The sequence below is a fragment of the Haemaphysalis longicornis genome, unplaced genomic scaffold (assembly GCF_048455015.1).
Source record: "Haemaphysalis longicornis isolate Haplotype H1 unplaced genomic scaffold, Haemaphysalis longicornis Haplotype H1 scaffold_13, whole genome shotgun sequence".
NCBI lineage: Eukaryota > Metazoa > Arthropoda > Arachnida > Ixodida > Ixodidae > Haemaphysalis > Haemaphysalis longicornis.
Genome location: NW_027526233.1, coordinates 57,426,795 through 57,442,740, shown reverse-complemented (window position 1 = coordinate 57,442,740; position 15,946 = coordinate 57,426,795). Strand labels below are relative to the sequence as shown.

Genomic DNA, 15,946 nt, shown 5'->3' with positions numbered 1-15,946 from the left:
AGCGCAAAGTAGACACAGACAAAGAAAGGGGACAACAGGACGAGAGCTATCAAACAACAAAATGTATTTGAAAAAAACCCACAATATATACAAGCCACGCTTTCCACTTGTATACCACCACACATGCGTAGAGACACTTATAATCGCCTGAGCTAGTGTTAGGAGGATATTTAATGCAGATAAGAATTTTGCTTGGTCGCACTCCGAAAAAAAGTCCGTGTTTTGAAGCGAAGCTTGCGCGGAGGGTGGTGGCATAGACCGCTACGCATTGTGGTAAGGCGAACGTGATCCACGTGATCTGTGAAAGCAGCTTATGCTCGGCGCTTCCAGTTTACCCAGGAGCTTGCGAAGAAGTTTCGCACTATTTCGCGCCACACTGAAGGCCTACCCGCGTCGTTGCTCGCATCACGCCACACTGCAGATGCGGTCGCTGGCTTTCGTATGGCAGTTCAATCGCCCACACCCAGTGTGCAGGTAAGGCCTAGTTCGCTCCGCGGAAGACTGGACAGCCATTGATGAGAATATACGTTCCGAATAATCGCCGAATAATGATCTACAATAATGCATATCAAATTATTTATGTTGGAGGAGAAGTCAGCGAAATAACGGGTTTTGTTTTGGCCGATTGGTGGTTTGGCGTTCTCATTTTGGTCACTGCCTCCTCGTTTTGCCAGACACATTTTCGTTTCCGTTTGCAGTAACGTGGATTCATTTTGGTTGTCTTATTTGCACTGTGGTTTATCTTAGCGTGCAGCCCTTTTTTCGGAAAGAAGCGGTTGGTTAGTTGTTTTTAAATAACGGTTTCCGGATGGACAATGGTCGTAAAGTCAGAAACAACCAACCACAAGCCATAAAATTATAACACAATGACCATAAACCAACAACAATGTGCATGTATTTGGTCGACAGAGAATAGGAAAAGGGCGGTGCAGTGCGAGCATAAAGGTGAAACATAGGTTGGATCAGCGGAAATGAGGTTGAAAAGTCTTAGGTACCTGGTCGTGTCGTAAATTACAGTTGATCTCAGTTAGCTTAAGTAAAGCTCGTTGGTAATGATCAAGTAGCTCAGTAAGTTCCTCAGGGGGGCATCTGTAGGGAGTCAAGCGACACAGGTAAACTGACGCCGGTTGACCTAATGAAGGGATCTCATAGTGAGCGAACAATCTGTTAGCATAAAGCCTCCGCTTTGTAGAGACTTAAAATGAACAGTTATACTCCAGCGATACCACCGAATTCTAAGTACACCATCTCCTGCCTGGAAAGGGTTTAAATAACGATCAACCAGTATCCAGGTAGTAGATATATTGACGGGAAATCGGACGACAAAAAACAGCAACGCGTTTCATTGACGTGAGGTACATGTCTTTTTTGTAATTATGTTAATGTAACAGCAACTGCCACAGTATCTCGAGCCGCAAACATTTTTTTTTCATGAAATGACGGTACACGACCCAAGTCTGCATAAACTTTCTTATGTAGCCATTCCAAAAATTTCTTGCCACTCTCATAACCAACTGTGGAATCAGAGACAAACGATTGGACGTTGTAGAATACCGATTTATAGGTGGAGTTTACGCTGCGCCTAATAATTTGTGTTTCACCAAAGGCCGGGTGTCCATATTGGAAGTGTTTCAACTAAAGCTAAACAGATCTAAGGGTTTGGCACCTGTATATGCGGCTTGGCAGTAGATGCCATTACTAGGAAATTCTTTTCGGTGCATTGACCTTGCGGGCATCGTTTGAAGGGTCAACAGAAACGGCAACAGTTCGAAAAAAACCACGGTATTCGTCAGATGCACCATTTGTTGCACGTGATAGAACCCTTTAACTGTGTTTCTCCGGGAAGCCAAAAGCAATGAAGGGAAGATACAGGCGGTTTTCGGTAACCGCGGTGATGGAGTCAGGCAAGCCGACTTGGTGCCTAAGGAGAAGGTGAGCACTGCTACAAGTAATTCCATGCCGCCAGCAAGGATGAAAATGCGTTTAATAGCGTGTATGTATCATATTGCTGTGGTAACCGGGTTGGGTCAGCAGACAAAGTGGTGGCCGGCTGAGTACTTCGAGTACTTCGCATCAAGAACACTAGGATACTTACGTCGAAACCTACGAAACGCTCCAAATAACGTCCGCAAACAAGCTTACTTAACCTTTGTTCGCCCACAGCTGGAATTCGCATCACCCATATGGTCCCCCTTCCAAGCCTATCTCATTAACCAGCTAGAAGCTGTGCAAAGCAGAGCGTCACGGTTCATTTCACGCATTTACAGTCGCCCCTCGAACGTCACACAAATAAAGCATGACCTTTCATTACAGCATCTAGAAATACGGCGCACAGTTGCCCTCCTGTCTTTGCTTCATAAATATATTCACGCGTCCAGGCCACCACCCTTCCCACTAACGGCACCATTGCGCATGTCTAAACGACTACACAATCAGCGAAGCATCACACGCATCTTTGGAAAAACAAATTCATTCAATTCATCGGCTTTGCCTCGTGCCATAGCACTCTGGAATGACCTACCCGACGTCATTGTCAATTTAACTAATCATGAAATTTTTCGCGAGCAAATAATGATACATCTATCTCAATAGCATTGTATACCACCCTTCAATTATGTTTTTGTTCTTTGTGCTTTTTTTTTTGCGACTGCGAAATTCTTGTTGTTGCTTGAAACCCCTCCTTGTCATTTGCGCAACCACTGTTATTAGTTCCAATGTATTGACTTGTATTGTGGAAGAAGTGTCACCCACTAGCATTCTTTCCTGTGTACCCCCCTTACTCTATGCTCCGTAATAGAGCCTGTAAGGTATTTTTAAATAAATTTAAATAAATAAATAAATAAGATTAAGTTGAGTGTTCGCCCGTAACAGTAAATTAGGGCAGAATTAGAGACAATTATTAGCAAGAATTAGGCTGTACGGGCAGTGGTTGGATGCCGTGAAAAGAATAACTGTTTAACGGCCCGCGGTTCTTTGATAGTGAACGGGCGCCAAACTGACCACTAACCGAAAACGTACACCTGTGAGTGACTCACAGCCCAAACAGGTGCAGGTGTTACAGGCTTCCGACGACAAAAAGAAGTCAAACACGTAGAAAAATATTTTCTGGTGAGTAGTACTAACGGCGGTGAGTAGCACGAATTGTACGTTCACTTCAAGGGAACTATGTATAGGCGGCAATGAGGAGATGTTTGAAGCATGGATTCAAAATGCAGCGTATAAAATGAAATTCCTCAGCTCGTAAAACCCATTCGCTTTATCTTCTGAAAGCAATTGAAAAATCTTGCAAGAATCGCCGGTTAGTAAACAAGTTTTGTAATAAACCAAGAAAAAATGTACCTACAAAATGTCAGTCAATCAATTTGTTTCTGCATTTAGTTGTTAAGTGTAGATGGGGTTCAACAAAGGCAGCAAACGCCTTTGAAGTGATGCGGTGTTCTCTACTGCTCAAGGAGGAATGCGCAAACAGTTAACTTATCTAAGTTGTCTTACTTCTTTTTAGAATGGACGTAGGACTGTCATATTTTCATTATTTAAACTCTCCTTTATGTGCAGCTGGCACAAAATAAGCCAGGTGTGGAAGGAGTGCAGCTTATGCAATTCACGGGACCAACCAGCATGATCTCAAAGACTGACGGAAATCTCTTGAGTTTTATGGGAAGCGAAGGAGGCACTTACCAGTTCTACACCATCCTTCTCCATCCAAAACTTCCGCCGTTGCTTCGGGCTTTTTGTAGTAACCCCGCATTATGGCTGGTGTGCGGAAAAAGATTTCGCCATGTTCGTTGGCTCCCACGGGTTTGCCATCCTTAATTGAAAGCAACTGCACGGAATGAGAGAGATAGACCATCAGGGCAAATTACCGCTTAATTCGTCAATATATTATTCGAGCCTTCCCCAGCGAAATCACAAAATATTGGTCGTTTTCTAGAAGTTTCACTTAGAAAGCAACCTATTTGGAACACATCGTGATGATATGGTCGGAGTTGTGTCTGCTCTTTCGGCATTTTTCTTTCTCAAACCCATTCGTGTATTAGCAAAACCTTCTTAAAGTAACTGTAGGACATGCTGAAGCCTTACTAGCAAAAGTGGAAACCAACGAGCGGTGTATGTGTCGCTAGCAGCGCGTGCATTCTTCTCATCAGACGAGATTTTTCGAGAATTAACTTTCGTATTTGCATGTAGTGTGGTTGATATTTAATTGAAAAAAATTCAGGTAAGCTTGTGCTCATCCAAAACGTTTGTGTGGTGAAGCTCTCCTACGTAAGAAGTGCCTCACAGGTAGATACGTTTCAGTATGACTGTTTGTTTGCTTAGTTATGGTGCTAGTAATCGTTGTCATATGAATCGAAGAGTTCCTGGTCTTCTTCGCAGCCAGTGGTGCAACCAATTCATCTTAAGCATTGTAGGTTTCCACCATTTCTCTATCTTGGACATGACGCAGCGACGGCGGGATCTGCCATCGTCTCAGGGAGGATTGGTACACTTGTAGCCTTGCCCCTTATTATCCATAAAGACTTCTAGATAGTGCGGCAGCCGCAGTTCCTTTACCCAAATAGGCTGTGTTTTCACCTCTAGCAATATATTTGTAATTGTTTCTTTGCATGCGCGGTAGCCATTGACGATCACGCTGTACGTTTTTTCTTTATCCACTGCGCTAGCCAAAGACTCGGCGGTCGCTCCGATGTAAGCACTCACGAGAGCTCGCTATTTTCTTGCTCCTTGAGTTTTTGCCAGTTTTTTTTTTTGCGAAAGGCACTGCACCTGCCAAGGACGCTCGTCGGAGGCACCGCAAGGCACGCTACAAGGCACGCCGCAAGGCACGCACTCACGAGAGCACAGCATTATCTTTGTATGTTTTCCTGCAAAGACATGATACGGAGATTAACTACACCTCCGATGCTAATATAGTGGCCGTCCACATCCGAGTACACAGCGACTGCAACCTTTGAGTTGAGATTGAGTAACTTGTCACGCCTGAACTTATTTACACACGCTTTAGCAATGCTATAGCCCCAGCTTTGAAGTCCACGTTTGATGTGCGGAATGAGTCGAAATACGCCTTCTTAGAATACGGGGCTGTAGCCGTTAACTCTTTAAGTAAGACCGGACGACCTCAAACGAAAACATTGGCCCAGAGAAAATCGCGATTTCCAGGTAACTGGCAACGCATATTCTTAGAGAGCATGGTATAGAATGAAGCGAGCCATTTTTTGTTTGAGGTGTGTATTTGTGTTTTTTTTGGATCCCCTGGGGTGCGGGACGTATTTTTAGTGAGCTGGTATTTTGTAGACGGCGGCGTATGCCCCGCCCCCACGTGCACGATACATTCAACCATATTTTACCTGACCAACCGTCCAAGTGCATCTGCCAGAAGCATTAGCAGCTCCCCTGATGCGCCATATATAATAAACGGGTACATTGCTACCTTGCTGTTTACGTCTGCGTCTACGAGGACGCAACAACACACTCTGCTTTGTCAGTCACAAAAAATAATTCTGTAAATAGACATTCAGGCAATACATTCGCCAGAAGTTCCAAACAGAACTTTTCGTGTTTTCAACACAATTCAACACCTCACCGTATACAGTGAGGTGTTGAATTACCCTTTCGTAACAAAATTGTGCTACGTAATCACTCCTGACTGGGACCAAAGCTAAGTCTGGTTCACTTATCTGAAAAGTCGAAACTACAAACAGAATATTCTATTATTTCGGAAAGCTTGCTTCGCAAAAGCATGTACCAATAGTGAGCGATCCACATGTACCAGAAAATTATTAGTATCTGAAGTGAGGGAAAAATTTACCTTCAACTCAGCATTGGGCGACGGGACTCCAACGTCTGTGAAGTTGATCTCGTCTACACCAGGTGAACAGTTTATACCCATGCCCTCACTGAGGCCGTAGACAGACCGGAAGTTGATGAGATTGGGGAAGACCTTTACAGCGTTGCGAGCGAGCTGTTCCGGCACGAGGCTTCCTCCCGAAAGTAGTTTTCGAACCATCTCAAGGCGGGTGTTGGTCCGCAGCATTTCGTTGACGAACCCGTTAAGGCGGTTAGCAAACGTGCACAGCGATGAAACCTTAGAGGGGGAGGGAGGAGCAGAGTGCGCAACTATATAGGTTATGCACTTAGTAAAACAGTGTCTGTATTTGGCTCAGATTAAGCAAGTTAACCGAGAATATTATTGCGAGGCACCGCCAGTTGGAGGTGGCTCTGCCTAAATATTTGTAATACAAGGACAGGGCGAAGGTTATTGGCAGCTGTTAAAACCTCCTTCATCAAAAACGCGTTCTGGGAATTTTATGACACTAACTTACCCTTAAAAGTATTTCAAACCGTGTGTATCTTGCGCCTACTTCTAACACTACCTTGCTTCAGGGGCGAAGCACCTTAGGACCTCGCTTTGTGCGTGGCTTGCCGCTTGGCGTCTGTGTACACAGTGTTGGGCATGCGCGAGGAGCATTGAATTGGATTTGATTTGGATTGAATAAATTTGGAAAAAAATGCATTCTATCGGATTGGATTGGATTATCATTGTATGTACAGTGCACACGCGTTGTCACTCATTTACATGCACCAGTGGGGATTACCACGGGTGATTTGCGGTATGAACGATCCCCAGTGCTTCGCCAACTCGTTATGATTCACTTCGTGGAGATAAGTGAATGTTTCGTTCATTGCGTCGAATATTTTGTACTCATAAAAAGCATTAGCCTAACAGGTATAGTAGGCATGACTGCCAAAAAAAATTCGTACCAGTACATTTGCATCAAATTTCAGAAATAAAAATATTGTACCAGGTTTCTAGCACCGGTATGGTTCCCAAGATGGACAGTGAGTCCTCTCGAAGACATCTTTACAAGCAGTCCCATCCCATGCACGAGTTCGGAGCGAGGACCAGTTGCGCACTGTCTGAGTACCTTCGCTGATCGCCGCGTACCCACCCACCCTGCGCCTTCTTAAGCAGCCAGAAAGATCGTTCAGAAACATGAATAGACATTTTGTCTTGCAGGCGACTTACATGTCCCGTGGATTCCTAACAAACTCGTTTAGAAAAACATAACCCCACGCTTAAAAAGTTTCAATGAGAGTCCGCACGTTTTTTACCTTCCTAGGGCACAAACTCTGGCACACCTCCTTACTTTGCTTTACCATCTCAATGTAAGAAGCAGGGAAGTATTGCGTACACTGCGAATGTCGCCGGTGCAAGATATCTTGATCAGCTGAGAACGTATTTTAACTGTTCTAATACGAACTTTATGCAATGACGGGCTGAGGCTAATAGAACGGAAGCAACGCAATTCATTTAGATGTCGCAGCTGGTCTATGAACGCGATGGGAGTGTAAATACAGAGAAAAACTCGGTCATTCCTCCACTGAAAATACGGCATCATGGAACAATGGCTATACTTTGGCGGCTAGGTGGGAACGCTTCGACAATAAAAGCGTTTAAAAGTATTAGCAACCACCCCGTCTAACAAGAGAGAATTGAAAACGCAATGGCTCTGCGTAAAATAAATTCGCACTGATTATACACATAAACTTAAGAACATCCAGTAATGATCCCTTATACAGAACCTGCCAAGGCGTGTGTTTGTAAATACACATGCTCGCCAAAATATTACAGTACTGTACAAGAAAAAAGGTGTACAAGATTATTTATTGGACTATAGCTCAGACATCACAAAATCCTAGTGGAATAACTAAGTCAAGCAAACACAAAATTGTAGTTGCACTGGAGCCGTACCTACACCTAAGTATCAGGGTACCACACCTGGTATTTGGTGCAAACCTCGATGAACTCATTATAGGTGAGCGCAGGAGAAACAATTATTGATGACGCACCGGCGCAGACAATCGCCATAATGTACAAAAATCCAGAGATGTGCGTGATGGGGTTCCAGCCAAGAAATATGTCCGTCGGTTCGCCCGGCACGACCGACCTGTAAATAGTGCAGTTTTAGATCTGGTAGACACAGTATAGCGTGAAATGCGTGATTCGAAATAGAACAACTCTCAAACATATTCTTTCTTTAAAGAATAGGTCACAACGCTACGCCAAACACCTATGGCTTCTTTTCTCATGGGCGTTGATTTCTGTTAAAGAAGCAAGTAACAATCGGCCGCAAAAGTTTGCGGTATTTGCAGAAGGTGGAGGACCGGCACAAACTAATATTGCTGCGACATGTGGAGTCCCATTCGTCCCGGTCGTGGCTCACAAAACTTGCGCGCCAGGCGCGATTTCTGAATTTCTATTTATACTTTCTTACCAAGCATCTGTGGCCGTTTCCTCTCCTATGACGTATTTCCGACATTCACGGCACCTGCTGTCGAGCCGCGTGACCATTGCCGCTAGTATGTTCTGATGGTGCAACAAAAGACGTAGCTCGTGACCCTTTGTAAAATCACTACTCTACTATTTGCTACTTAGACACCAAACTCTGCGTCTATTTCATTTTAAATCGATTAGGCCTTCGGTTCAAAAGTAAACGTGTATTAGAGGTTTTGGCGCAGTGTACGTTTTATGATTCGAAGGTGCCTAATTGGCATCTTAGACTAATTCAAAAGTGGCGTGATGGTACAAGATATTGTACGCGCAATTCAAGAGATGAAATCCCTCGATAATTCGAAGCTGAAACAAAAGCTTTCTCGTAAAAGCTTCCTCGTAATTGATTCTATGTTTAGCAATCCGACACTGCGAGTACGTGTTACCCTGCAGGTACGCACCACTTTTCTAAAATACCCAGAGTAACTGTCGGGTGCACACTACAGACCTAACGTTTGGGGTTGGGGTATACGGCGCGAATCGGTAGCTGCTGCTTGGCGTTCGCTTCAACCACATCTAAAGTGAAACGGACAGGAACGATGATGCAGTCGTCACCTAATATGAGAATTTGCGCGGCTTAGATATTTTCTGAGATAGTCTGCTCTCTGTGTCGGCGTAGAAATGAAATATCTACCGGCTCGTGGCGGGATGGCGTAAAATGGCTTTGTATTTCTGGTGAGAATGTACAGTTTTAAGGCTATCTTTTAGGCTACATGATATGTCCCTTGTGTTGTTGTATTTAACCATACATATAACAACACCGTGTTGTTGTATATAAGTGGTATCGTATAAAATTAAATTTTTGTTGACAGTAGCGCTTCGTCTCGTCTATGTTCTTCTTCTCTTCTCTGTCCTCGTGTTAATTGGCGCTTCCCGCCAATGCATTGTATTGCCAACTCGCCCAACCTTCCGCTCTTGCATACCAAAGCTTTTCAGTTGATGTTTCTTTGAGTATAGGATGTCTGCAAAGCTGGGTTCCTCTTTTTTGCTGCATTTACGCGACTGTAGCATCTGTTTGATGTACAGGCGCCCCGAAAATTATACAGGGCAGTCCTTCCTGAAAATAAAATAATGTCTATTTGATGCGGCCGCCAGCAAAAATAAAATATGTGGGGCGCAATTTTGTTTTAGAATTACTTTCTTGAATAGTCACTTAGAGGTTGCTGTCCAGGCATTAGCAGAGAAATCCCCTAAATATCTGCAACACGTGTTCCCTTTATTTTTTGCGACACCTGTACGTATTTGCTGATTCCTTGTTATTCTCATTTGTTTTACTCTCAAGTGTGTCAGGGGCTACACGCAATCACAAGCTTTCTTCATTGCCGCACTTGTGAATTGGGGTTTCTTTGTGTGTGGGATGTGTGTAAAGATAGACTGCCATTTCGGGTGGCTCGGTGCCCAGTCTTATTCTACATCTAGTTTATGTGCGTGCTCGCTGATGGCTTTTGATCTGCTAAGAGGACGCAAAACTCGGCAGGCCTCATGGCCTATTGTCTCGGCTTCCTCTTTTGCTATACAATAAAAGAAAATACCCTTTAAATTTCCAAGTCAAGCCAGCATGTTTATTCAGGCCAGCTTTTGAAACATTGTGCTTCTTTAAGAAGTTGCCCATGATAATGGCAAGAATACTGAAAGCAAACGAGTAGATGTGGCCAGGAGTGAGTATAAACTTTTCCACTCGCATCTGCCACAAAAGATACGCTGCGCGAGGTCGATGGGTTCTCCCACACAGCTCTATGTTATCGCTTTTTAAGGAAATCATTTTCGCCAAGAAACGAGGCAACTCATGGCTGCTAAGCGTGAAACACATACATTTCCGCTGTAAAAAGGAATGAATTTGCCGAAAGCAAATTGGCTACCAACTTTTGACAGCGAGACAGGACGGCAATTGCAACGAGCATGCGCGCATCAACACTCGCAGAGCAGTTAGTCGCCTATGGTGTGCGTGCAAGACGGTCACTAAAGATATTCCAATACAAAGGGGGCTGTTGAGGTGGAGGGAAGTGGAATGAGCTTTGTGCCATTCATTTGCCTGTTTGTGGTTTTCTTGTGCGCGGCTCGCGGAACACGGGACACCATTCCTAGGCACGCATACCTTCTCCTATGCCGCAGCTATCGCACATGACCCCAGTAGGCCTTAAATTATATTGCGGGGTTGTTGTCTTGGTCAACAAAATAAAATCACCACCATGGCACCGCTGCGATTGCCTCCAAGAAAGCTGATCTACTTTTCGCTTGCCGCCTTCATCTTTTGGGGAGGTGAGCCGCTACTTTGTGGTCCAGCATTGTATTTGTTACTAATGGATATTTAGTTTAGGCAACATGTAATATGAGAAGGAAGCCCTCAATTCTACCACTCGCCATCTTCTGTGCAAACGAAACCTTCGTGGTTTGAGGAACCTGATAGTGGTGGTTCAATATGAAAATCATTGCAGCTACCGGCGACATTCTCAACAAAACGTTGTGAATAATGCCGCTTTCATTTCAGTTACGCACTTGGTAGTGGTCACAAGAATAAAACAATCTTAAGAGTAAAATGGCTCTGGTCTGTGCTAGTTGGTACATCTTCGGTGGGAATCAGCTTAATCTTAAGAGTGCCTTGTGTTAAACTGCACCTCAACCTATTTCTTCTAAGCTCTCAATCACTGAGTAATCTACTTACAGGGGTAAACAGAAATACAAGAAAACACACCAATGACTTCAGCACCAACATCACTTTTGTAGGCGGTTCTCATGCGAGACCCAGCTTGCAGAATTCGTACTTGCTATACTACAGAAATTGACAATAACCATCAAGTAGACGCAATTTTCTTGAATTTTTTTTGATGCAATCGATCGTGCCAATCACAACAAAACGCTTGCTAATCTATCATCACTCAACATTCCTCTGAGCTGATATCATGGGTCGAACACTTTCTAAAAGGACGCAGAGAATTCCACTTGCAAATGAGCACAAGTCCTGCCTACCAGCGTTACGTCCGGTGTCCCGCAGAGTGCAAGCCTTTCACCTCTACTCTTTTTAATAGGCATAAATGATCTCCTTATACACAGTACAGCAAACCTAAGACTCCTCGCATGTGAATCCGTAGTGTACTAAACCATGTAGGCCGATGATGATCATCCTAACCTGCAATCTGACTTAGGCAGAATTCCATCGGGCTGTATCATATGGCGCATGCCATTAAACCCATCGAAACGCAAATCACACCCATTTTCTCCAAGACATGCCATATCTCAGTGCACGTGTCGCGACAACAATGTTCCGATCAGTTCAGTCATACCATAAAATATCTGGGGGTGCACATGACGTCATCGCGTTTTTGGGCAACGGATATCGACAGCATTTGCTCAGAAGCCTGGCGTACTCTCGGATGTATTCACCTTAATTAAAAATTGCTGCCCAGGAAATTGATACACTATCTTTTCTAACATTCGTTTGGTCGAAACTGCAATATACATCAGCCTTCTGGCATCCATCCCCCCAATACCTAACCCTTCAAACTGAAGCCATTTAAAACCGCGCTGCCCGCTTTATGACCTTTTACTATTAGAATCATGTCAGAGTCAGTGCACTTAAACTTTCCGTTTCCCTCGCGACCATTGAATCACGCCGCGTCATTGCTCGTCTATGCTTGCTTCACAATTTCTTTCACAAGTATCAGCCACAATCAAGACAGACGTTACTAAGGACTCCTTACAGAATATCACCCTGCCTAAACCACAATAGCCCATTCGCACCGATAACAGGCGGTGCGTCAGCATTGGTGCCGCACTTTTTTTCCTAATACCATTATTCTATGGAACGCTTTTCCCACCCATAATGCCTCGCGAACCCATAACAAACAGTTAAGAGATAAGCTTGAACCGATATTCCCATGATATAGTAAGGATGAAAGTCTACTTTTGTGACTTCATGGTGCTACTGGTTCTTCAACAACTTTTAGTAATTTGTAATTGTGTTTGTAATTTTGTAATTGTAAACGTTACTTTTGTACATTTTTGTAATTTGATTTTAGACATTCCTTGGGTGTATTTTCCTGCTGTCGTGTTCGTATTCTCGTTTTCTTTATGTTTTGTTAAATAGCACCCCTGGAAACTCTGTTATCTCCCCAACCCCGTTATGTAATGTCTCCTGTACCCCCTAATTTTTTAATTATTGAAATGAAATGAAAAAATATTCCTGAAGTCTAGATAAAGAACTACAACCGACCGACCGGATATAGAAAAAATAACTGCGGGCCCAATAAACTTCCGCCGATAGCACGGCTAATTCCTTATTCGGGCCGGTAACTCGTTCGTTAATTATTTAGAACCTCCAAACTACTGCAGCAATACCAGCTATCCAAGCAACTGTCCACTGTGTGTATAAATTATTATTTGCACAGTTGGCAATACGCAGAAGTTTACGCATGAAAATGGCCAAAATAAGGTGTTAACACCTGCCTTGAAGTGGCCCAGTGTGTAATAACAAACGAGAGACCCGTTCTGATGTTCAGCCGTGTGATGTGTTCGGTTAGGCGATCAAAGCAAAGTCAGGCACCATCCCCTGGGCCAGTTTCCTTAATGTAAGAAGGTATAGCCGGCGTTTTTAAGTAACAACTTGCCACCCGTCTTCATTGAGAGCTCTCCAACATCAAGTCACACGTTCCCAAACAATGAGAAATAAATCTAATTTCAAAAAGGAACAATCAGCACTCTCAGCCACTTTCGTGCAGTACTGCGAAGACTGAACTTCAGATGTTTTGTACAGTTTTTATAACCCAATGTACTATTTTTGGTACACTGGTATTTTGCTCCATATTTATTATGTATAACTCTATATCTGTGTGCTGCGTTAATCTTTAACAGCAAATTAATTAACATTCGCTGACCCCGCTGTACTTGCTTTTAGGTAAACAGAAGAACGAGTATTCATAAGGCATGCTCTACGCGACGACCTAATTGCAACAGTAACTTTGGTGCACATTCGATTTTGGATGAAACCATAATAGAGGGAGCTGGGTCCCCTATACGCTTCTCTGAAACGAAAAGGGCAACAACCATATTTGGGTGGTACGTCTTGTTGGGGTATTCCGTTTCGTTTATAAGTTCCGTTTATAATTTTTTTCTTAGAAGGATAAATGTTTGCGAGCAGCAGCGTTGACAGCGTTTATCCGGCAGTTTAAAAGGGACCCATATTTCCAAAGCACACATATGCGTATAAACTAAGTGGGTTCTATCGCCTCGATTGAGTTGGCGTGGTGGAGGGTCGGTTGAACAGGCGTAATTTTGAAACAAAAAGACACTTAGTCCTTCTATTTGCCGTGGGTGACAGTTTGTGCTGCATCCATTGTAAGCAGGGCCGTTTTGTTGCGATGCCTCAAGCAGGCATCAAGACAAATGCGTCGATGCATTCACCTAGTAATACCAGAAAGTAACGATAGCACAAAAGCATCGTAACAATCACTCAAATAGGGTTGTACCTAACTTGGAATGATTATATGACCCCACAATACAATGCTCCATGCTGACGTTGTTCTTTTTTGAAACTACATGTGGGCAAAGGAAGCTGGATGGTGTCGGTGCGTCATAACAAAAAAACCTTACGAATAAATGATCACGTACCAAGGAATCATGTATTTAATGACGATGTTATTGTAATGTAGTTTGTCTTATGCTTTAGGGTTGAGAAATATGAAAACCAACATTTTTGTGCTACGCATCTGAGGCCTGTTTACGTTACCGTTTATTAATTGACATGAAGATAGGTCGTTCTAGAAAAAAACATTATGAAGCAACTTAGCAAAATCCTTGGTGGAGATGAAACGACGCACAAAAGTTCATATTTGGTTGCCCGATGATATATGATTAGTTTATGTAAAAAAATGGTCGTGTAAGCTTTTATTACTGTTTTGACGCCGGAAATAAGTTCGACTAAAGCTGTTCATTGCAAAATTCTCATGCAATGTTATACATCAATCCACAAACGCATAAAGAAGTTTTAACCTCAAAAAATGGAAAAAATACTTTCTGGGGAAGATCAATATTGTAAGAGGAAACAAAAATACATACTATTAAACTTTATATCAAGTGTCACTGGGAAGGAGAACAGGATTGGTAAAGGAAAATAAATATTGGGCCACTATTTGATTGCTCTGCCAATTTGTATTCCTTCGGTAAGCTGATGCGTCCCATGAAAACACAACTCCGGTTGATGATTTACAATTCTAAAGACTGCATCAGGCGTCCTTACGATGCGTAGATCGCTGAAACAAGTACTAGGCAAATTTGTTGAAATAATTTGCACCCGAAAACTACAAACTACCTTTTTACAGGCCACGAAATTTTGTATGGAAAAACCGCTCACTTGAAATAAAAAAGCATGGGTCATTATCTTCGTTATTTAGGTCGAACAAACACTAAAACGCACGCGTTTTGCACCAAATTTGCAACGAAAGAGTAATGCGACACTTCCACTGCCTTTGGCAGTCCCGTGGTGCCTGAGGTGTAGATGAGTCCCACCAGCTCCTGCCGAGGGTCGGGTACGGGCACCTCGCGAAACTTTTTCTCCTCCAGGAGAGCAAAACCTGAAACGGAAATAAAGCCGGGTGCTTCGCCCAGGACCAGGCGAACCTGCAAGCACCAAGTAGTGATCCATTTAGAAAGAAATGCAATCGTATCTGTTGGCAGCAGATGCCACTCAATCGACAAAAGCTTACGTCTGGCCTAGTGTACGGGCAATATTATTTACGAATTGGAACTTGGACTTGTTACAACGGTCATATAAAAGTATTTGCTACGCACTGAAACACAAAAGCAGGATATTTGTTCCGCATAAATTGTGTAATATGACGGCAAACTACGGCTGCTATCAGAGGAGACCGTAATACAGATGGGTATGCACATACTGACGACATTCCCCGTTCAGATTTTCATCACTTCTTGTGATAGTAGTATGCATTCAGCAGCATTTAACGACACTGCCTACAATGCGGTCTTAACATTACTGGCGGTCGTCATGAAAAAGTGCCGCCCTAGTATTTTCAGAAATTGAGGTTTAGTAGTGTTAATTGCACACGTATTTTAGGGGATCTGGTAGAACGAAACGCGTTACAATACCTCTATAAAAAAAGAAAAAAAAATATCAGCTTGTTGGTAAACATTTCCTAAGCAGCTGCCTGGAGAAAACGTCATGCCAGCTAGAGATTAGAGTCGACTGTCTCACTTTCGAAGAAGATATCTCCGAAGACTAGTTGGCAAAGTGGACATGTCAAAAATATCACCTCCCTCCACTCATCAGAAAGAAATTAGTATTTTTGCGTGCTGGAACTACCACGGACGTGAACCATGAGAACGGCGAAGGGTATATTTATAGTATTTGCACTTCATCCATAACAAAGCCCAGGCGGGGCCCGAACCTTGAAAGCACCTCCTTCCCCAGATGTTTTTCTCAAAGCATTGTTACACTATCCTCAACGTTTGGCCTTTCAATTGCGCTAACTTGCTACAGACGCCGGAATAAGTATGCTTCACAAAGAATTCAATCAAATTTAATGAATAAAGTGAAACCCTAGTGCAACAAAAACAGGCATTTTTTATCATACCCGCAACTTGTTCTGAAAAGATTTCCTCTATTAG

General features: G+C 43.3%; 1 pseudogene; it reads right to left on the bottom strand.

Annotated features, from left to right (window-relative positions):
* Positions 1-15,946, bottom strand: part of LOC144163849 (putative 4-coumarate--CoA ligase 1) — a 94,508-nt pseudogene that overhangs the window by 43,418 nt on the left and 35,144 nt on the right.